An 18,296-nucleotide genomic window follows, 5' to 3' on the forward strand; every position below is an offset into this window, starting at 1 on the left:
TGAGAATGAAGAGATTAGGATTCTGTTAGAGAAGCCTGGAGGAACTTTGTAACACACGACTGAAATAATTTCTTTTTTTTTCTGTATCCTACAAAAGATCAGGAAATTATCACTCCTACCTCAAAAACCTGTAAAAGAGGAGGAGGAATAATGTGCTTTTTAAAAGTAATAACTCTCCATTAAATCACTGCAATCTGTTTCACATACATTTGAGGATTAATTTTCTCTCCTCCATAAAATGTGCAGCAAAACCATGGTAGTTTCTTTCTAAGACACTGGGTGACAAGCATTTTTCATCACTGCCTCACTTGTTAACCTACGCTGATATTTCTACTTTCATGCTTATTTTTATAGTATTTCAGGGGTGTCTGATCATCTTTCAAATGATTAAGTGATAAGACAATCGAGAGAGAGAGAAAGGGACGTTGACACCAGTCACAGCGGTTGGTTGAATGTGGGAGAACGAAGCAGCTTCTGTTCCCAAATCATAGCAGCTGACCAATTCAGTGTCATGGTCAGAACCCAACTGGCTTCACACCAACACCCAATTAGTTTCACACCAACACATTAGCATCCCACTCCCATCAGAGGGACAGCTCTTTAGAAGTTGAGTCATGATAATTTAGTCTCCCATATTTCTGTTTTCCATTAACAAAATCAATTTTAATTTAGGTATCAAATCCACTGAAGAAGTAGGTACCTCATATTTGATAACTTTGTTCCATCCACAGCCCTGAGAAACTCCCAGGAGCCTAAGAGAGCCTCAGGGTCACATATGGTGACTCCAGGCAGTAGGTGTCACACCCTGCAGGAGACACATCTAGTTACAAGAATCACCATATTCAGGAAAGCCCAAAGATTTGATGTCCACCTCAGGTACGTAGAGTTTCCACTAGCAAGATCCAGTTTAGAAATCCAGGGTCATTTTATCATAAGCAATTCTCCTTAAAAACATGGTTGACATTTTACCCTGATCAGGTTTGCGGGGGAACAAAGCAGTCAAGTTAACCAAAGGGCAGATCCTGACATGGCAAAGGAAATGGGGTATGAGCAGAAGTGCGGTTTTGAACATATTTGCAACACCTGTGAGACAATCTAATGGCATATTGGCAGTTGGATAGTCCTGGAACGCCGATGAAAGATCTTGACTGGAAATATAAATTTGGGAGTTATTTGCATATAGGTAGTGTCTCGTCTAGAGTGAGCATATAGAGTGAAAGGAGAAGAGGGTACAAGACAAAGCCTAAATCTAATATTTAGAAATCAGAGTAGAGGAGGGCTGAGGAAGAATGGCTCAAGAGGTAGGAGGAAAATCCACTACAGTATCATGTAGCAGAAGCCTGCAGAATAAACTGTCTTCTTAAAGAAAGATGATGTGCTCAACTTTGTGAAATAATGCTGAGATGCTGATTTTAAAATTTATGGTGAACTAGAATGAGCAGTTTTAGCAGAACAGTGAGGGCAGCAGCCAGCTGATTAGAGTAGGAAAAAGAATGGAAAGTGAGAAACTGGAAACAACATGCATAGAACTCTGAGCAAACTTGGCTTTGAGGAAGGTTTATATATTGTGTATCTTATAACCAATTGTATAAAACAGTTGTGGTCTCATCTAAACACCAGTCCCACCTAAAAAAGAACTTGTCATATTGTACTTGCTTCTGCTGCTACGAGATTCACATTTCTGGTATTTGTCTTAGTGTTACCTTTCTATCTCTAATACGTGTTTGCAACTTCTTAGGGATCTTTCCAGGGCTTGCTTTCTGGATGCCAAGGCTCCATGTTTTCCCCAGAATTTAAATAACCATAACACAGGCTTATATTCCTGACCATGGCAGGTGTCCCTGTACTGCTGTAGCACTATTAGCTGTAAGCTTCTCTGAATTGTGCATTGGCATTAACCACTATTAGGCTTGGTTTTCCTTGGGCTTCCTTCTTTTCCACCCATCATAGCATTCACTTTCAGAGCTACCTTCCTCTTTGGATACTTGTCCTGTCAAAGAGAATTAAGCTTTCTAAATCCTTGGGAATGCAACAAAATCAGCGACAACAATTTTTAATGTAAAATTTTTATTAGCAATTTTGCTACAGGCCTTGCTCTAGACACATGCTAAAAATAGCAGTGAGATGATGAAATAAAATGTTTGGGTAAAAATTATATTTACTTCCAGTCTCCACTTTCAAAAGTTTCTCCTTTAGCTTCCACTGGTCATCATTTTTCTAGCTCAGTACGCAGAAGGTGTTCCCAGTCTTAGATTTATGTCTTATGTTTGGGGGAATTCTCAACCATAATCTTTTTAAACTCTGTTCCTCTTCCATTCTCTGTATTTCCTCCTTTCTGAATTTGTAGCACATGTATGTTGGACTTTCTGAATCTTCTATGTCTCCTAGTTCTTTTTTCACATTTTTCTTTTCTATATCTTTGGGCTATGTTCTTCTAGTTCATTAGTCTCCCCTCAACTATTTCCAGTCTTCTACTCAATGCATGTAATTGTGTTTCTCTTTATTTCAATAACTACTAAGTTCTAAGAATTCTAACGGTAATTTTCAATACATCTGCTTTTTTGTTTCATTATCTCTTATTCTTGTTTTATTATCCCCTGTAATTTTCTGGTGTTCCCATTCAATTCTTTATGTTTTAAAAGATATTAAAAGTATTTATTTTATTCTTTTTTTCAGATTCTTCAGTGTTTCCTAAGTTGGGGGATGTAAATAGATTCCTAAGCCTGCTAAACTTATTGCATGTTTTTCATCATATTGACATTCTCAGGACCCAGGGAGGTCATCTTTTATGTAAATCCAAAGTAGTTTCATGGAGGCCCCAGCATTGGTGGTGTAGTGCTCAGCATTCAGGCCCTGTTAGGGAAACTCAGACGATGTAATGTTCCTAAACTTCAGTTCCTACTTATGCCCATGGGTTTCTCTCTTTTTTCAAAAAAGGATTTCTACTTGTGGTCTCCAGAGACTGCCCTTTCCCAGAGTTTGAAATATTTATGTGTTTTCTAAATTTTTATAAGTATTTATCCAGTATTTTTTTATGAGTTTGGACCAGATAGGAGAGGATTTGACATGTGCTCAATTCTCAGTTCACCCTTTGAATCAGGAACCTTGTGTTTGGTCTTTGCCTCAGCTTTGCTTTCAACCCAATAATCAACCAGGGAAATAAAAAAGAAAATTGAGGTTGAGTAGGGAAGTGACTCACAGTCTCTTTAGAGATATTCAACCACTGCATATTCTAAAATGATGCTCTAAGCAGGCGTGGGGACCAGGGAGCATTTGTCTGTGGTCTGAAAACTGGACTGGCCATTACAAACCTCTATTCTTAGCTCTGCTCTTGACGTTTGGAATAGTTTGGGGTAAAAGCTGCTGTCTCAGCTCCCTTATTGATGTTTCTTACTAACCTCAAAAGAACATTCCCCTCAATTCAATTTGAAAATATATCTCTGCTATGAAATTGGCTAAGAGTTTTTAAGCCCCAAATTTTCCTATCCCACAAAAACAAGATCTTGAATTTAAAAAACTACCCAATTAAGTTTTTCCTTCCTTTTCTCCCCTTATCCTTCTACAGACACAAAAGGAAACCCATTACTTTCATGTTTCTCCTTCGATCTCATTAACTGACACTTAAAACAAGTATTGCTCTCTTTCATGCCCTCTTTTTCTAATCTTCTAAAGTGTTGTAGTCTCCAAATAGAATGAAAATTTTAAAAAGAATATGATCTTAAAATACTATGTATAGAATTTAAGGGTCAGAAAATTGTTTTTAAAAATTTCACAGAAAAGTATTTTCAAATGTGTAAGAAATTTGAGCACTGGACAGAAAAAGCACATCTAAAAAATGCTTATAAAGTTCATAATTAAATCGGGCAATGTGGGAAAAAAAATTACACGTACTAGAAAAAAATTATTATAGTTTCCTTTTTATAAAACTGCAATAATAATTTTTTTTTAAAAACTTACTATCGATTAAATAACAAGTGAGAAGAAATTAGGGTATATTTTCATCTGTGCCATATTAATATATCATTTTGGTAGGAAAATGTTCTTTCTGTATCATATGTTGTTTTCATTACTTTTCTTAGTGATGTGAGTCATAAATTCACTTACCATATTCTTCTACTCAATTGAAAGGTCTTAGGTGCCAACAGTTTATCCAGAGTTTCTATTTTTTTAAAGGCCTTGCTTCACTTGGGTGAGATGAAGAATGAGAATGGTAGGACAAAAAGTGATGATGGGCTGATAAGAGCTAGTCTGGAAAGATCTCAACAATGGCCTCTTTGGTGTGATCAAGACAGGCAGCTCTGTCCAATGATATCACTAGCCAAGGCACTTAAAAATACATGATGGGGAATGAATTTAGATTAAATATGTGTGTTTATCTCTATTCCCAATCAAAACTAAAAAAAAAAAAAGAGATGTAAAAATTATAAGAATAATGAGAATATGAAAGGAAACAGAGATATCAACAAATATCTGGAAAATGAAAAGTAGATGAATTAATTAATTATAAATAATTTAGAAGAGCAGAGGGAGCCGAAACCCAAGGGCCTGAAGAGAGTATACTGATAAAAAGAAAGATGACAGTGGGGGAAGATGGCGAAAGAGTAAGACGCAGAGATCACCTTCCTCCCTACAGATACACCAGAAATACATCTACACGTGGAACAACTCCTACAGAACACCTACTGAACGCTGGCAGAAGAACTCAGACCTCCCAAAAGGCAAGAAACTCCCCACGTACCTGGGTAGGGCAAAAGAAAAAAGAATAAACAGAGACAAAAGAATAGGAACGGGCCCTGCACCAGTGGGAGGGAGCTGTGAAGGAGAAAAGGTGTCCACACACTAGGAAGCCCCTTCGCGGGCGGAGACTGCGGGTGGCAGAGGGGGAAAGCTTCGGAGCCGCGGAGGAGAGCGCAGCAACAGGGGTGCGGAGGGCAAAGCGACGAGATTCCTGCACAGAGGATCGGTGCCGACCAGCACTCACCAGCCCGAGAGGCTAGTCGGCTCACCCGCCGGGGCAGGCGGGGCTGGGAACTGAGGCTCGGGCTTCGGAACGCAGGGAGAGGACTGGGGTTGGTGGCGTGAACACAGCCTGCAGGGGGTTAGTGCACCATGGCTAGCCGGGAGGGAGTCTGGGGAAAAGTCTGGACCTGCCGAAGAGGCAAGAGACTTTTTCTTCCCTCTTTGTTTCCTGGTGCGCGAGGAGAGGGGATTAAGAGCGCTGCTTAAAGGAGCTCCAGAGATGGGCGCGAGCCGCGGCTAACAGCGCAGACCCCAAAGACGGGCATGAGACGCTAAGGCTGCTGCTGCCGCCACCAAGAAGCCTATGTGAGAGCACAGGTCACTATCCACACCTCCTTTCTGGGGAGACTGTGCAGCCTGCCACTGCCCGGGTCCCGTGGTCCAGGGACAACTTCCCAGTGAGAACGCATGGCGCCACTCAGGCTGGTGCAACGTCCCGCCGGCCTCTGCCACTGCAGGCTCGCCTGGCACTCTGCACCACTCCCTCCCCCAGGCCTGAGTGAGCCAGAGCCCCAGAGTCAGCTGCTCCTTTAACCCCGTCCTGTCTGAGCGAAAAACAGACGCCCTCAGGTGACCTAAACGCAGAGGCGGGGCCAAATCCAAAGCTGAGCCCCTCGAGCTGTGCGAACAAAGAAGAGAAAGGGAAATCTCTCCCAGCAGCCTCAGAAGCAGTGGATTAAAGCTCCACAGTCAACTTGATGTACCCTGCATCTGTGGAATACATGAATAGACAACTAATCATCCCAAATTGAGGAGGTGGACTTTGAGAGCAAGATTTACTTTTTTTTCCCCTTGTCCTCGTTTTGTGAGTGTGTATGTGTATGCTTCTGTGTGAGATTTGTCTGTATAGCTTGCTTTCACCATTTGTCCTAGGTTTCTATCAGTCCATGTTTTTTTTTCTTTAAAAATTTTTTTTCTTAATAATTACTTTTTTATTTCAATAACTTTATTTTTTCTTACTTTATTTTATTTCATTTTATCCTCTTTCTTTCTTTCTTTCTTTCTTTCTTTCTTTCTTTCTCCCTCTCTTTCTAATTTTTCTCCCTTTTATTCTGAGCTGTGTGGATGAAAGGCTCTTGGTGCTGCAGCCAGGAGTCAGTGCTGTGCCTCTGAGGTGGGAGAGCCAACTTCAGGACATTGGTCCACAAGAGACCTCCCAGCTCCACATAATATCAAATGGCGAAAGTCTCCCAGAGATCTCCATCTCAACACAAGCACTCAGCTTCACTCAACGATCAGCAAGCTATAGTGCTGGACACCCTATGCCAAACAACTAGCAAGACAGGAACACAACCACACCCATTAGCAGACAGGCTGCCTAAAATCATAATAAGTCCACAGACACCCCAAAACACACCACCAGATGTGGACCTGCCCACCAGAAAGACAAGATCCAGCCTCATCCACCAGAACACAGGCACTAGTCCCCTCCACCAGGAAGCCTACACAACCCACTGAACAAACTTAAGCCACTGGGGACAGACACCAAAAACAACAGAAACTACGAACCTGCACCTGCAAAACGGAGACCCCAAACACAGTAAGATAAGCAAAATGAGAAGACAAAAACACACAGCAGATGAAAGAGCAAGATAAAAACCCACCAGACCTAACAAATGAAGAGGAAATAGGCAGTCTACCTGAAAAAGAATTCAGAATAATGATAGTAAAGATGATCCAAAATCTTGGAAATAGAATATAGAAAATACAAGAAACATTTAACAAGGACCTAGATGAACTAAAGATGAAACAAGCAACGATGAACAACACAATAAATGAAATTAAAAATACTCTAGATGAGATCAATAGCAGAGTAACTGAGGCAGAAGAACGGATAAGTGAACTGGGAGATAAAATAGTGGAAATAACTACTGCAGAGCAGAATAAAGAAAAAAGAATGAAAAGAACTGAGGACAGTCTCAGAGACCTCTGGGACAACATTAAACACACCAACATTCAAATTATAGGGGTTCCAGAAGAAGAAGAGAAAAAGAAAGGGACTGAGAAAATATTTGAAGAGATTATAGTTGAAAACTTCCTTAATATGGGAAAGGAAATAGTTAATCAAGTCCAGGAAGCACAGAGAGTCCCATACAGGATAAATCCTAGGAGAAACATGCCAAGACATATATTAATCAAACTGTCAAAACTGGCCCCGCCTCCCACAGGTGGCAGCCATGGCGGCCTGGCAGGTCCCGGGGTCCGCGGGCACTACGCTCGGGAGGCAGCCATCCCCCGCCCCACCGCCACAACTGCCCCGGGTCGGAGAAGCGTTCCGACAGCGCCTCAGCTTCACCCTCTGCTCCTCTTCACAGGGAGACCGCGGCAGCTCTGGGCCCGACTCACAGGGCGGACCAGAGGGAGCAGTGAGGCGTCCGGCGAGCAAAGAGTTAACAGCGGCAGAGCGGAGGGTCTCGGAGCTTCATGCAGCCGCCTCCGCGGCTGGCCGGCTGAACTTTGTGGACCCAGCTACCGGCTACATGGTGCTCACCCGGCTGGCCCACTTGCAGAGAGGCAGATGCTGCAGGCCTACCTGCAGACACGGTCCACATGGTCAAGTCAATGTTAAAGATCCATCCAAAAAGAAGCAACTCAATTCACATTTTTATGTTTGAGAAGAATTTCATTTCTGTTCTCCATCTAATTCAGCCTTATTAAAAAAATAAACAAAATCTTAATCCAAAAAAAAAAAACCTCAAAACGCAAATACAAAGAAAACATATTAAAAGCAGCAAGGAAAAACAACAAATAACACACAAGGTAATCCCCATAAGGTTAACAGCTGATCTTTCAGCAGAAACTCTGCAAGCCAGAAGGGACTGGCAGGACATATTTAAAGTGATGAAGGAGAAAAACCTACAAACAAGATTACTCTACCCAGCAACGATCTCATTCAGATTTTTTTTTTTTTTTTTTTTTTGCCGTACGCCGGCCTCTCACTGCTGTGGCCTCTCCCGTTGCGGAGCACAGGCTCCAGATGCATAGGCTCAGTGGCCATGGCTCACGGGGCGGGCCGCTCCACGGCATGTGGGATCTTCCCAGACCGGGGCACGAACCCGTGTCCCCTGCATCGGCAGGAGGACTCTCAACCACTGCACCACCAGGGAAGCCCTCATTCAGATTTGGTGGAGAAATTAAAACCTTTACAGACAAGCAAAAGCCGAGAGAGTTCAGCACCACCAAACCAGCTTTACAACAAATGCTAAAGGACCTTCTCTAGTCAAGAAACACAAGAGAAGGAAAAGACCTACAATAAAAAACCCAAAACAATTAAGAAAATGGGAATAGGAACATACATATTGATAAATACCTTAAATGTAAATGGATTAAATGCTCCCACCAAAAGACACAGACTGGCTGAATGGATACAAAAACAAGACCCATATATATGCTGTCTACAAGAGACCCACATCAGACCTAGAGACACATACAGACTGAAAGTAAGGGGAAAGAAAATGATATTCCATGCAAATGGAAACCAAAAGAAAGCTGGATTAGCAATTCTCATATCAGACAAAATAGACTTTAAAATAAAGACTATTAGAAGAGACAAAGAAGAACACTACATAATGATCAAGGGATCAATCCAAGAAGAAGATATAACAATTGTAAATATTTTTGCACCCAACATAGGAGCACCTCAATACATAAGGCAAATACTAACAGCCATAAAAGGGAAAATTGACAGTAACACATTCATAGTAGGAGACTTTAACACCCCACTTTCACCAATGGACAGATCATCCAAAATGAAACTAAATAAGGAAACACAAGCTTTAAATGACACATTAAACAAGATGGACTTAATTGATATTTATAGGACATTCCACCCCCAAACAACAGAATACACATTTTTCTCAAGTGCACATGGAATATTCTCCAGGATAGATCATATCTTGTGTCACAAATCAAGCCTTGGTAAATTTAAGAAAATTGAAATTGTATCAAGTATCTTTTCCAACCACAACGCTATGAGACTAGATATCAATTACAGGAAAAGATCTGTAAAAAATACAAACACATGGAGGCTAAACAATACACTACTTAATAACCAAGTGATGGCTGAAGAAATCAAAGAGGAAATCAAAAAATACCTAGAAACAAATGACAATGGAGACACGATGACCCAAAACCTATGGGATGCAGCAAAAGCAGTTCTAAGAGGGAAGTTTATAACAATACAATCCTACCTTAAGAAACAGGAAACATCTCGAATAAACAACCAAACCTTGCACCTAAAGGAATTAGAGAAACAAGAAAAAAAAAAACCCAAAGTTAGCGGAAGGAAAGAAATCATAAAGAGCAGATCAGAAATAAATGAAAAAGAAATGAAGGAAATGATAGCAAAGATCAATAGAACTAAAATCTGGTTCTTTGAGAAGATAAACAAAATTGATAAACCATTAGCCAGACTCATCACGAAAAAAAGGGACAAGACTCAAATCAATAGAATTAGAAATGAAAAAGGAGAAGTAACAACTGACAATGCAGAAATACAAAAGATCATGAGAGATTACTACAAGTAACTCTATGCCAATAAAATGGACAATCTGAAAGAAATAGTCAAACTCTTAGAAAAGCATAACCTTCCGAGACTGAACCAAGAAGAAATAGAAAATATGAACAGACCAGTCACAAGCACTGAAATTGAAACTGTGATTTAAAATCTTCCAACAAACAAAAGCGCAGGACAAGATGGCTTCTCAGGCGAATTCTATCAAACATTTAGAGAAGAGCTAACACCTATCCTTCTCAAATTCTTCGAAAATATAGCAGAGGGAGGAACACTCCCAAACGTATTCTATGAGGCCACTATCACCCTGATACCAAAACCAGACAAAGATGTCACAAAGAAAGAAAAGTACAGGTCAATATCACTGATGAACATAGATGCAAAAATCCTCAACAAAATGCTAGCAAACAGAATCCAACAGCACATTAAAAGTATCATATACCATGATCAAATGGGGTTTTTCCAGGAATGCAAGGATTCTTCAATATATGCAAATCAAACAACGTGATACACCATATTAACAAACCGAAGGAAAAAACCACATGATCATCCCAATAGATGCAGAGAAAGCTTTTGACAAAATTCAACACCCATTTATGATTAAAACTGTGCAGAAAGTAGGCACAGAGGGAACTATCTTCAACATAATAAAGGCCATATATGACAAACCGATAGCCAACATCATCCTCAATGGTGAAAAACTGAAAGCATTTCCACTAAGATCAGGAACAAGACAAGGTTGCCCACTCTTACCACTATTATTCAACATAGTTTTGGAAGTTTTAGCCACAGCAATCAGAGAAGAAAAGGAAATAAAAGGAATCCAAATCAGAAAGGAAGAAGTAAAGATGTCACTGTTTGCAGATGATATGATACTATACACAGAGAATCCTAAAAATGCTACCAGAAAACTACTAGAGCTAAGCAATGAATTTGGTAAAGTATCAGGATAAAAAATTAATGCACAGAAATCTCTGGCATTCCTATACACTAATGATGAAAAATCTGAAAATGAAATCAAGAAAACACTCCCATTTACCCTTGCAACAAAAAGAATAAAGTATCTAGGAATAAACCTACCTAAGGAGACAAAAGACCTGTATGCAGAAAATAATAAAACACTGATGAAAGAAATTAAAGATGATACAAATAGATGGAGAGATATACCACGTTCTTGGATTGGAAGAATCAACATTGTGAAAATGACTCTATTACCCAAAGCAATCTACAGATTCAATGCAATCCGTATCAAACTACCACTGGCATTTTTCACAGAACTAGAACAAAAAATTTCACAATTTGTATGGAAACACAAAAGACCCCGTATAGCCAAAGCAATCTTGAGAATGAAAAACGGAGCTGGAGGAATCAGTCTCCCTGACTTCAGACTATACTACAAAGCTACAGTAATCAAGACAGTATGGTACTGGCACAAAAACAGAAAGATAGATCAATGGAACAGGATAGAAAGCCCAGAGATAATCCCATGCACATATGGTCACCTTATCTTTGATAAAGGAGGCAGGAATGTACAGTGGAGAAAGGACAGCTTCTTCAATAAATGGTCCTGAGAAAACTGGACAGGTACATGTAAAAGTATGAGATTACATCACTCCCTAACACCATACACAAAAATAAGCTCAAAATGGATTAAAGACCTAAATGTAAGGCCAGAAACTATCAAACCCTTAGAGGAAAACATAGGCAGAACACTCTAGGACATAAATCACAGCAAGATCCTTTTTGACACACTTCCCAGAGAAATGGAAATAAAAACAAAAATAAACAAATGGGACCTAATGAAACTTCAAAGCTTTTGCACAGCTATGGAAACCATAAACAAGAGCAAAAGACAACTCTCAGAATGGGAGAAAATATTTGCAAATGAAGCAACTGACAAAAGATTAATCTCCCAAATTTATAAGCAGCACATGCAGCTCAATAACAAAAAAATAAACAACCCAATCCAAAAATGGGCAGAAGACCTTCATAGACATTTCTCCAGAGAAGATATACAGATTGCCAACAAACACATGAAAGAATGCTCAACATCATTAATCATTAGAGAAATGCAAATCAAAACTACAATGAGATATCATCTCACACCAGTCAGAATGGCCATCATCAAAAAATCTAGAAACAATGAATGCTGGAGAGGGTGTGGAGAAAAGGGAACACTCTTCCACTGCTGGTGGGAATGTGAATTGGTAGAGCCACTATGCAGAACAGTATGGAGGTTCCTTAAAAAACTACAAATAGAACTACCATATGACCCAGCAATCCCACTACTGGGCATATACCCTGAGAAAACTATAATTCAAAAAGAGTCATGTACCAAAATGTTCATTGCAGCTCTATTTACAGTAGCCCAGAGATGGAAACAACCTAAGTGTCCATCATTGGATGAATGGATAAAGAAGCTGTGGCACATATATACAATGGAATATTACTCAGCCATAAAAAGAAATGAAATCGAGTTATTTGTAGTGAGGTGGATGGACCTAGAGTCTGTCATAGAGAGTGAAGTAAGTCAGAAAGAGAAAGACAAATACCGTATGCTAACACATATATATGAAATCTAAGAAAAGAAAAATGTCATGAAGTACCTAGGGGTAAGACGGGAATAAAGACACAGACCTACTAGAGAATGGACTTGAGGATATGGGGAGGGGGAAGGGTAAGCTGTGACAAAGTGAGCGAGTGGCAGGGACATATATACACTATGTAAAATAGATAGCTAGTGGGAAGCAGCCGCACATCACAGGGACATCAGCTTGGTGCTTTGTGACCACCTGGGTGGGTGGGATAGGGAGGGTGGGAGGGAGGGAGACGCAAGAGGGAGGAGATATGGGAACATATGTATTAGTATAACTGATTCACTTTGTTATAAAGCAGAAACTAACCCACCATTGTAAAGCAATTATACTCCAGTAAAGATGTAAAAAACAAACAAACAAAAAACAAATACAAAAAAAAAGAAAGACAGTCATTCCACAGAACGCTGAAAAAGCATAAGATTTAAAAGCACAAGTATTATGGAAGATGCAATGAGGAAACAAGCTGGAAATGAAGGTAACATTAGTCAAAACTCTATGAATCAGAGTAGTTAGGTCTCTTCCTTCCTCCGATATAGCTGGGCAAGGTTTCCACCCCACAGTGGAGGAAGAACAAAGACTGCTCTGGAGGAATGGATCTAGGAGGGGCATGCGTACGGTGGAAACTGAAGGTGGGAAAATGTCACTCAACAGTGGGAATCCCAGCTCCCTTACTGGTCTAGTTCCCCTAATGTTAGAAGCCTAAACAGACAAAAGACTAGAATATTCTTTTCTGGATAACCTGCAGAGCTTCTGAGAAAAAAAGCAATAAATTCTTCCACAAAACGAGCAGGGAAGATGTCTACCTCGGTGAACAGACGTGCTACCATCTGATCACCTTGGAGTGAATCCTAAGAGTTGATAAATGAACTTCATCCCTAAGCCTCCAACATATATCATCATCATCATCATTATCATCATCGAACTTACAATAAATCCCTTTGCTCTTTCATTCGCAAATATGAGTGCACATCCAAGATCACCAGGTATTTGAATGAAGCCTCCAGCATGAAAGAGAGGGACTCAAAACAAATGAGAAAAGGAATCTCTAAGGACACAGACTAATAAGACTTTATATTGTAAAGAAACAGATAAACAAACAAACAAAAAAACAGGAAGGAAACTAGTAAAAAAGCAAAAAGGAAAATTTTGGAGTCCTAAAAACATAAAGTTTATAGATTGAAAGGGCCACCAATTACCCAGCAAAATGAATGAATAAAAGGAAATCATCATCAGAGGTCAAAACTCTAGAGATAAAGAGGAGTTCCTAAGAGGTTACAGAGGTTATTTACAAACAGGTCATACACAGGAATTCAAATGACATTTTATTTCTTAAAAGTAACATTGATGCTAAAAGATAATGCTTCCAAAATTCTGAGTTAAAACAAAATTCCATACCTAGCTAATATATCAATCAATCATGAACATAATATAATGACATTTTCTGACATGCAAGGATTCAAAGCTTTACCCTCTAAATAACTCTTTAATATGTAATGAAGACATATCTTGAGAAAAAGAGGCAGTATATTAAAATGATTAAGGCACAGATCCTGGAATCAGAATCCTGGGTTTGAATATTGACTCTTCCACTGTCTACCTGTGTGCCATTAAGAAAACTAACTGCTACTTACCTCAATTTCCTCATCTGTAAAATGGAGATAATAATAATACCTAACTCATGAGCATTCAGTGAGTCCTTGCATGTAAACAGTGCCTGGCACAAAATAAATGCTACATATAACATTATTATCTTTATAATATCATGGAAGATATGGACTTAGTACACAGGATATAGGAAGTTTATCTATCTATATATCTATCATCTATCTATATATATAATATATATTTATATATATTTATATATATATTTATATATATATTATATATATTTATATACATATATATATATATATATTTTTTTTTACACAGGTTCAGAAATGGTAAGTCCAGATAACAGCTGCACATCAAATCTACAGAGTAATCCATACTAGGGCATGAGGTTGGAGGGCTCAGGAATGAGGTGTCCAGGTAAAACTGGACCTGATGCACTGTTTGGAACTGTGAGCATTTAGAAAAAATATTATAAGCAAGTGACAAATCTTTGTATTTGGAACACAATAGCCATAAGCATAAAGAAAACAAAAACTTTAAAAAATGCAACCTTTAACTTTAGTAAAACAAAAAAAACTTTACGAAATATAATATTACTTGGCTTAGTAGTAAAAAATAGTTACCTAGTCATAGGAATGTAAATAGCAGCTAATCGATTTAACCAAAAATGGTAATATAATTATAATGAGAGAACAAGGGGTGGAGATGGGAGTCAGTAGGAGTCAGTGAGTAAGTAGTCCTCAAGTATACTATACCAAAAAAGTCAAAAGATGGTGACTAAAACTGACAAATCAGTAAGTATCAATATAAGGTTATTATTTAGAGATAAGGAGGTAAATATCATAAAGTGTAGCTTAAAAGAAGTTAAGAGTGGTTTTTCTCTACAAAAAGGGACAGGGTGGGGACAGCAGACTTCCACTTTTCAGTATAAGCTTTTGTACTATATAATTTTTAGCTATTACTTTGTTTACAAAATTATCATAAAACGATAAAGTAAAAATTGAAAACAATAAATGAAGAGAATAATGGCATATAAAAATGCATATATTCATTCAAACATTATTGAACCCCTACCACAGGCCAGACATTTTAGATCCCGAGTGTGTTAAAATGCATAAAATGATCCTAGGCTTAAGAAGCTCACACACTAGCAAGGAGATTCAACAGAAAATCCTTAACAGGAGACCATTTGATAAATGTGATGATAGGAAATGAATAAAGTATTCCAGAGAATAGGTGACAAGTCCATTGCTCTTCCCAGGCAGGTGAATTTTTTAAAACAATGTTTTGAATAGATAATACACACACCTTACAAAAGTCGAAATATCTAAAATGACATAAATGGTAAAATTTAAATCTCCCTCTCATCCCTGGTCTCCAACAAATTTTCACCTCCCAAGGGCTAATGATTGTTACCAATTACTGTGTATTTTTCCAAAGATAACTGCATTCTGAGCATATATATAAATATATATTCATACATAAGCATTAAAAATATTCTTGAACACAAATGGCTGCACATAATACAGATTTCTTCACGGTAGTTTTCATTTAAAATACTGTGAAGATCATTCCACATTGGACATATAGAGCTGTCTTAGTATTTTTTTAATGCCTGCAGAGTATTTCATTGTAACATAAACTATTTAAACAGACCCCTCCTGATAGGCATTTAAGTCGTTTCCAATGTTTTACTACTGCAAACAATGCTGAAACGTCTTAGTATCAATACATATATCACTTTGCAAATGTCCAAGCATATCAGTAGGATACATTCCTAGAAGTGGACTTCCTAGGTAAAAGCAAGTCTCAAAGTGAGTTCATACTGAGAGTGACAGTTAACCTAATGTCAGATTTTAATTGGATAACTTAAGTGAACACCTGCAACAAACCTACATGGACTTCAATAAAATGAGTCTGATCTTGAATCTAGTTGAATCAATAAGGTAGGAACATTTCGTAAAGCACATCTTTGAAGATAAATGAAACCCATCTCTATTTCACTAACCAAGGTTTTGATATTGAGATTGACCTTCAACTTGCCCACGGGATTTAATCTCTCAGTTATAACCCAGGTTAAATACCAATATGATTATTTGTCAGACCTAAACATGGTCTTTCCTATTACTACATATAGAAATATTTGTCAGCAAAACCAAAACGAGGTAGGGCACTTCCCTTTCACATTGCTTTACTTGTTGCCCTCTCTATATGGCTGTGTTTGAATGATTATCCCATCTCCTTCGCTATTCACGTGACAACCAAGACTCCAAGCCCCCAGGCTAATCTCAGAACAATGTCACAAAATTAAAACCTGGATCTACTTCTCACTTAAAATGTAAGTTGCTAAATATAATGAACTCACAACTGAAAGTTTCAAATCAAATGATATACTTAAGCAGGCCCCTGCATAAAGGATGCCTTATCTGGTTACAAAAGATTTACTGTTGAAGCAGTTTGTTTCTTACTTTTTCAAACTCAATGCTTCTGCCATTCTGTACAGTTTAGGAACAGGCAGTTAATTCTGTAAGCACCACTGACTGCATCCAAGCTGCCCTGACTGGTTTCTGAACCATTTGGTAAGTAGAGTGTGGTCTAAGAACTGAATAAAGCATTTATTCTCTTCATTGTCTAATTAAATACCATTTTTCTTATGACCTAAGATTTCCTTGCCTACAAAACTGAGTAAGAGATTTAAGATCATGAAGAAGCATATAAACTATGTTAAATTGTACATGATAGAATTGGAAATGGCTATATTACTGAGTTTTCACCCAAGTGGATTTCTTTAAAGTCCTCAAATAATTAAAGCAGATTCTTAAAAAGAAAATAATTAAACAATCTAGACCATAATTGCTATATAGTAAAATAACATGAATCTCATTCCAGGATAGGCAGGCCGTGCCACTCTCTTTCTGAGAGATGACATTGCAATGGCCCAAAGCTCTGCCTTTTAAGAAGCAGTGAAGGTTTGGAGGTTATAGTTTTGTCAGAAAAGCACCGCATTATTAGAGAGTTGATGATCTTTAGCTTGGTACCAATTTCTCAATACTCAGGAGATTCATTAGCTGACCAAAGAAGGAAAAACTGTTCATTGCAGATACTAATGTATTCATAAGTTACATCTCCATTATTAAGAGATAATTGGTTTATTAAGTGTAAAGAACAGAATAATTTTTTTGTTTTCCTTTAAGAACACATGTGTTTAGAAAAAACTCACGATTGACCCAAATATCAGCATCAAGATTGTGGATAATCCAAAAAAATAAATGAAACTATAAGCCTCTTCTATCTCCTTCACGATTTGTATGATATTTTATGCCAAAAATTTATTTTTAAATGTTTTACTTTCTAAAGCATTTTCTATTGTCTAAAAAAATCTGCACATGAAGGAAAATATTCTGGATGGCTGGAGAAAATCTGCCTGGTATTAAAAATTAGCATCTAAAGTAGCCATAAAGTGGAAAATGCATTGGCAGGTAATTGAAGATTAACAATATTGCAACAGAATAAAAGAGGAACTTTGACATCTTGGGTATTTAATGAATCAATTTAGAGACATTGGGCTTTCTACAGCACAAAACAAAGTAATGACTTACTCCCTCATACAAAGACAATAAATGTGTGATAGTAAATTTATCATCCTTTCTTGGTGCCAGTTGTGAGCAATACAATGACGGGACTGGTAGTAGAACCATTCCATATTCAGCTTTCCTTAGTAGGGAGAAAGGCACATAATGAAAAAGTCCACAGAAGTAAACTTGTCAACTACTACTGTACAATAATTTGGATGTCACCTTCAGTGGAAACTTGGAGCAAAAGTCCCTTCTTCTTTGTTAATTTCAAACAAATCTGCAAAGTTTTAGAAGTACATGAGTATGAGTATCCTCCACTATCATGGGAATTCTGTACATCAGGATGACATTGTCTCTTGTGTGTGGACCTCTCTAAGTATCATCTTTGGCCAATAAGGCATAACACTCAAGAGATTCCTGGGAAGATCATATTCTTAATTGCTACAGCTTGACAGATGGAATTAATGACATTTTCCCATGTGGTTATATGGCTGTGTAATGATTCATAACACACAAATATATCCACAAAAGATCATGCCGTTTCTGCAACCCTCTGAAACTTTCTCTTTATCCCGCTTTGCCTCCTGGTTAATCTGCTGAGAGTAAAATATACTGTTTTGTGGGCTCATTCTCTGCCAAGAATTATGTAAGCCTAATACATTATCTCATTTTAATCCTCCCCACTTTGGGAGAGCATGCAGAAAAGAGTTAACTAGGCATCTTGAATTTTATTCTTTGAAAGGCCTACCTACAAATTTCACACTTGACTGGTATCTAGGAACTTGGATTTCAGGAGGGTTCCCACCATTTCCAGAATTGATAAGAGTAGCTCCCTGTGCCTAAATTGTTTGTATAAACAATACGGTTTATGTTGAACACCTGCTTTCCTTCTGGGTGTCTAGAGCTTGATACATGCCAGGCAGAGGACACTTACATGATCAGCCTCTAATCAAAACCCTAGGTACTGAGTCTCTTATATAC

General features: G+C 38.3%; 1 protein-coding gene and 1 pseudogene across 2 annotated transcripts in view; one reads left to right on the forward strand and one right to left on the reverse strand.

The window, feature by feature from the left end:
• PLCXD3 (phosphatidylinositol specific phospholipase C X domain containing 3) overlaps positions 1–18,296 on the reverse strand; it is a 207,020-nt gene that overhangs the window by 144,352 nt on the left and 44,372 nt on the right. The gene's annotated exons all lie outside the window — the stretch shown is intronic.
• On the forward strand, positions 7,145–7,689 carry LOC114892404 (annotated as a pseudogene).

Source organism: Monodon monoceros, unplaced genomic scaffold (assembly GCF_005190385.1).
Source record: "Monodon monoceros isolate NGI ecotype Baffin Bay Population unplaced genomic scaffold, NGI_Narwhal_1 Super_Scaffold_12, whole genome shotgun sequence".
Lineage (NCBI taxonomy): Eukaryota > Metazoa > Chordata > Mammalia > Artiodactyla > Monodontidae > Monodon > Monodon monoceros.